The following is a 6,390-nucleotide window of genomic DNA, read 5'->3' as shown; positions in this document are numbered from 1 at the left end:
TTGCGGACCTTTGGGCTCAAACCATTGATACCCCTGATCCGGATGACAAATGCCAGTTTGGGCTCTGCAGGGACATAGAAATTGCCAGCTTTTCTCACCATCCTAGCCATCCGGATCTCAGTTCTGTACATCTGTCTGTACTCCTTATGATAGTGCCTGGCTTTTTCACAGATGAGCTTCCTCCTCGCCTTGCGAAGCGTCTTCTGGGCAAACTTCTTTCTCAGGCGCTTTATCTTTAGCTCTGCGAAATGTTTTCGCTTTTTCATAAGGGTTTCTGGCACAGCAGGAACCTTCTTTTTCTTCTCTTCTGCAACCTCCATGGTTCCAGCCGGAAAGAGCAAGAGGCTGCTATTGATTCTCTCCCAGAGGAGGAACGTTTGAGAGGTGGATTAGAGAATGAGTTGAGCCTCCCCTCACAAGTGACATGAGTCTTTTTTCTTTATGCAGTGTTGCTAAATGAACCCCAGGCCTCACACACGCCAGGTAAGTGCTCCACTACCTGAGCTACATCCCCAGCCCTTCTTTATGCTTGATCAACCAGAGAGGCTCTCCTGCCCCACTACTCTTCTCACCCTTCACACTCAGGAAATGGCTACTGGTGAGAAGTCAGGTGCTAGAGGCGCCCTGATTGACCTGATGAAGTCGTGGAGTTGTGTGTGTGACATCCCAGCTGGGTGACCATGCATATATCTCTTATCTTCAAGTTTCAGCTTCCTCAACTGAAAACTGGAATGAGGATAAAGCCAAATTCATAACCAGGTATTGTACATGCCTGTAATCTCAGCCCTGGGGCGGCTGAAGCAGGAGGACCTTGATTTTGAGCCCAATCTGGGATACATATGGAGAACTTGTCTCTGAAAAAAACAACCAAACCCCAAATTATAGCGTTGTATTACAGCTTAAATGAGATATTGGGCTAGGGCTATAGCTCAGCAGCATAAGCGCCTGCCTGGCAAGTCTAAGGTCCTGAGTTTGATCGCTGGTGCTGCATAAACAAACAAACAAACAAACAAACAAACAAATGAGATAGTTACTGAAAAGCTCTTAGCTCAGTGTCTGGCCCCCTAAAAAATACACATACACCAAAAGTTAAGTATGATTATTATTATTATTTTTTAATTTTATTTATTTGTGTGTGTGTGTGTGTGTGTGTGTGTGTGTGTGTGTGTGGCCAGCTCAGCCCACCAGGGGGCGGGGCTGGCTGGCATGTGGTGCTGGGGGATTGAACCGCGGTCCCTGTGCTTTGCTAAGCTTGTTCTAAGTAGGTGCTTTAGACCACTGAGCCATCTCTCCAGCCCCAAGTATGATTATTTTTATTACAATATCATCTGGCCCTTTTTTTGTTTCCCAGAAATGTTAACTCAGTCACATTGAAGTGAACAAGAAGAAAAAGCACCCTGAGTGAAGACACAAGGACATAATTTCTGCTATTCAGATACTACCCCACCAGACAAGCCAGTCTAGGGGGCCCTGGAACCAAGCATTGTGTGAAAACACATCATTAAGCAGGAAGAAAGGACATGAACTCAACAGTGCAAGAAAATTTATTACTAAATCTGAGAGGGACTTCTTTGTGTGAGCAAAACAGAGGCCTCTCAAACAGGCTAAGAGGCTTTTTGTTTTAAACTTTTTTGGTGGGCTTTTGAGGGGTTTGGTTGGAGAAATAGTGAGCTTGTGGCTTACTGATGTGTCTGTCCTCTGTGATCTGCTGACATGTCCTCTGGGTACTGTTCTTGACCTAAGTCAAATGAAGCTTATGTTTCCCTAACATGGCAGAGGCTCATTTAAACCAGCGGTGTCTCTGTCTGTCTGGTCTCTGTCAATCACGGTGTGCTTTGTCACTCCAGAAAGGTTCTTGACTACTGCGGTGTTAGCAGTGCTACAGATAGAGACATTAGCCTGACTCCCATGCACATGTGGTAAATTCTGTCCATAAAACAAGGCCAGAGAAAACCAAGCCCACCACTTCCCAGGCAATTGACCTGCCCACTGTGACTGTTGTGAATATGTTATTATGGTCCCTTATTTAGGACCATGAAGGGTCTGAGATTCTAACCTTTTGTGAGCTAAGAAGTTAACCTGCCACTGGTTCATGGAACCAGATAAAAGACTCCAGGGCCGGGCATGGTGGTGCATGCCTGTAATCCCAGCACTGGGCAGGCTGAGGCAGGAGGATTGTGAGTTCAAGACTAGTCTGGGCTACAAAGTGAGCTCAAGGCCAGCCTGAGCTGCATAGCAAGACCTTGTCTCAAAAAGACTCCCTGGGGGCCAGCCAAATAGCTCAGCCGATTAAAACACCTACAAGCAGGCACAGAAGCCAGGGGTTCTATCCCTGGACCTGCCATGCTGGCCCCGCCCCCTAGGGGTGTGCTGAGATGGCAATTGAGACTGGGTGTGGTGGCGCATGCCTGTAATCCCAGCTCTTGAGAGGCTGTAAACAGGTGGATCACTATGAGTCTGATCTAGTAGACCCTGAGCACCCTATAGACCCTTCTCTCCCCCCACCAAAAAAAAGACTCCTGGGTTAGAATAGAGGACTTTATTATGGCACTGCAAACAGCACCTGCACTAGTGACATATGTGCTGGGGGCTGATTGGGCCCCTGGATGCCTGTGGTAGGAATGGCAGAGAATAAAAGAAAGACAAAAACAAATATTCAGTTCTAAGGGGGAGTTCATCTCTAGTGGACTAGCTCTACTATCAAAAAGTGCTGGGGTAGTGCACTTTTTTTTGAACAGTGGCTGTGGTTAAAAATGAGATAATAAAATAGGGATCAAGTCTAGCATTTGAAAGAGAAAAAGCGGGCCGGGGAGATAGCTGAGTAGAATAGGCGCCTGCCTGGCAAGCACAAGGTCCTGAGTTCAATCCCTGGTACTGGGAAAAAGAGAGAGAGAGAGAGAGAGAGAGAGAGAGAGAGAGAGAGAAAAGAGAGAGAGAAAGTTAAGGTCTTTCCCCATACATAGATGCCTTCATTTTGTATACTGTCTTCAGCAGATATTATCTTGCCTCAGGAGGCTGTGAATATGAGATTTCCCAACAAAGCTAGAGAGCATGCAGCTGTTTGCAAACTGTTCTGCTATGTGCTCAGGCTGGCCTCAACCTCTCTCCATGATCCTCTTGCCTCAGCCCTCTGAGTACTGGGATTACAGATATTAGTATTGGGATTACTACTGCCCCTAGCTCAGATCTACTTTAGAAAGCCAGGAAACAGCTTTCTCTGTAAGCCTCACAACCTCCCTATTTGACCTGCTACAGGCTATATTGATATTTGCATAAACTTCTTTGGCCCCCAAAGGAGTCCAGGGAGGGCCTGGGAGATAGCTCAGGGTCTAAGGCACCTGCTTAGGCAAGCTTAGTCAAACATGCAGGGATCTCAGTTCAATCCCCAGCACCACATGCTGTGTGAGCCTCACCCCCAGGGTGGGCTGAGCAGGACACACACACACACACACACACACACACACACACACACACTTCCAGGGAGTTTCCACCCATAATCACCTTGGTCATGAATCAAAGCTGACCTAAATGATCCTACATGGTGGTCACTTTGGCTAAAGCCAGGGACAAATTCCAAGTCACTGTGTTCAGGATAAAGACAAGGAAATGTGCAACTTTTACACAAGTAGGACAGTGTCAGGGGGCACATGATGCTTCAGGAAGAAGCATGGGGCTTCTCCAAGCCAGTGGGACCTGCATCAGTTGGGTGAACAAAGATTGATAGTGCCCCCAATGTGGCCTCCTCACAGCTCAATTTTGAATAAGTGAGTCTAGCCCTTCTTTTGGGAAGGACTAACAGAGGGCGTCAGAAAATGTCTTACTTGTCCATGCCTCTGGGATGTCATTTGTCACCCAGTGGAATGACAGGGCTAAGGGAGTGGGATGGGATAGCATCTGGAGGTGTTGGTGTATATGGCAGCCGTGTAAGAACTGGAGTTGTTCCTGAGGTTTCTCATCTTTGGAGAAGACCAAGTGGAAGGATAAGCAAAGGAGCCTTCAGATGGAGAACAGCAAACCCAGCATCAGTTAATTTAAGGCCCTTGCCTGTAATCACAGCTAACATTGTTTGTACCTAGATGTCCCCCTAAAGCCTCACGTGATCATAAGTGGGGCTTTCCATAGGTAGCCGGATCTAGGGTATGTGATATGTATTAACAGTGTTTGGTACTGGTCAGCCATGTTCTGCCCATATATAATCCCAGCGCTCTGAGCTTGAAGCAGGTGGATCCCCTCAAACTTGAGGCCAGCCTGGGGTACACAATGAGCTTAAGGCCAGCCTTGAATACATAATTCAATACATATTTTCTAAATAAATAAATAAATAAATAAATAAATACAGACAAGTGTATGCTACTGGGATTAGTCCACTAATTAGTTTATCATAGATCTGGGAGTGGATAATGGGAAGCTCTCCACTTCTGGGTGTTGGTGGCACCACCCAAAGTCTTTTTTACCTGGATAGAGTAAAAGAGAAAGGGAGGCTGCTCAGTGCCTGCTGCTTCTTGCGGCTCTTTTCTGTCTGTCTTGCTATGAAAAGTTTCTCCTCTGTGATGGCCCTCAGCTATGCTGTCCTGCCTTGGAGCTAGCTGACTATAGATTGAAACCTCTACATATTGTAAACTGCAATAATCTCTCTCTCTCTCTCTCTCTCTCTCTCTCTCTCTCTCTCTCTCTCTCGTGCACACACACACAGGGTCTTGCTATATAGTTCATGCTGGCCTTGAACTCACCATATAGCCTCAAATTTGTGGTGATTTTCTCGCCTCAGCCTCTCACATGCTGGGATTATAAGCCTGCACTATCATGTCTTGTCAAACCTTTTTTATTTAAAAAAAAACACAAAAAAACTTTCTTATTTTAATTTGTGGGTGTTGGGTATTGTGTCTCACGAAAGACCCCAGGAAAAGTTGAGGCAGGAGGATCACAAGTTCCAGCCAGCTTGGGAAATTGAGCAGTTCAGCTAAACCTTGTCTCAAAATTAAAAAAAAAAAAAAAGAAAGAAAAAAAGAAAAAAGGGAGCTAACAATGTACCTCAGTCCTGGGTTTAATACCCCATAGAACCAAATAAAGAAGTAAATGAAAAAGAAAAGTTGAAGCACTTAGCATCATCTGGATACTGGGTGTGGTGATGCATGCCTATAATCTCAATGCTCTGGATCTGAGGCAGGAGGATGGATCACCATGAATTTGAAGTCAGCCTAGGCTACAAAGTGAGTTCAAGGCCAGCTTTCTAGCCTCAACTTCAGGGTCAGACCCTGTCAAAAAAAAAAAAAAAAATCAGAGAGGGAGGAAAGGTGTTAATCTGTAGCAAGGAAGGCCCTAGGGAGGAACACAAAGCATTAATGCCCCCTTCTCTCATATCCCTCAAGAGCTGAGGTTTTCCTTCCTGGTGGCCAAGGTCACTACCCTCCCTCAGTTGTCACAAAAGTGATGTGTTTTATTCTAGCAGCTGAATCTTTGGCTTTTCCCAAGCCCCTGGGAAATCACCGTCAGGTGGTCCTTTGACCTGGATCACATGGGAGAAGGACTGTGTATTTCTACCAAACTCACAGGGACACATATGTGTGTTTTGCATGTGCGCCTCTGTAGTAGGCTCAAAGAGGAAGGGCTCGCCAAATAGCTCAGCAGAGTAAAGTGCCTGCAAGCAAGCGCAGGGGCTGGGAGTTGAATCCCCAGGCCTGTCATGCTGGCCCTGACCCAGGGGCACACTGGGTTGGCGATTGAGACTGGGCGTGGTGGCACGCGCCTGTAATCCCAGCTCTTGGGAGACTGTAAACAGGCGGATCAGTACGAGTCAGATCTAGTAGTGAAACCCTAAACACCCTGTAGACCCTTCCCTAAAATATAAAAAATAAATAAATAAATAAATTTTTAAAAAGAGGAGAAGGGCCAGGGAGATGGCTCAGTAGAATAAGCACTTGCCTGACAAGCACAAGGGCCTGAGTTCAATCCTCAGTTCTGAAAAAAAAAAGAGGAGAGGTGTGCATCTCCAAGCACTGAAGTTATTCTTGCCCTAACAAGAGAGTTTTGGTAACTTAGAAGCCTGTGCTGCTACCGGAGAATACCCCAACCAGGCTGATTTGGAATCGCAATTAGGGACAGGTGAGAGACATCTTGTCCAAGGAATGGTGAGCAAGCAACCTGGAATTTTCGAAATTGTTTTAGATGAACTTCCACCTCTCTCATTCTGATCAATATGAAAGGTGTTGCTAAGAGGAGATGTCCTCTCCTGGGGACACTGGCTTCATTGACTAGGCTAATTCAGTAAGGTGTATGGACCAAATGGAGCCAGAAACCCTCGAGTTCATTCTTTTTTTTTTAAATTATTTTATTTGTTTATTTATTTTTATTTTTAATTTATTTGAGAGAGAGAGAGAGAGAGAGAGAGAG

Source organism: Octodon degus, unplaced genomic scaffold, assembly GCF_000260255.1.
Source record: "Octodon degus isolate 3935 unplaced genomic scaffold, OctDeg1.0 scaffold00018, whole genome shotgun sequence".
Taxonomy (NCBI): Eukaryota; Metazoa; Chordata; class Mammalia; order Rodentia; family Octodontidae; genus Octodon; species Octodon degus.
Note: the sequence above shows the minus strand (reverse complement) of the source record.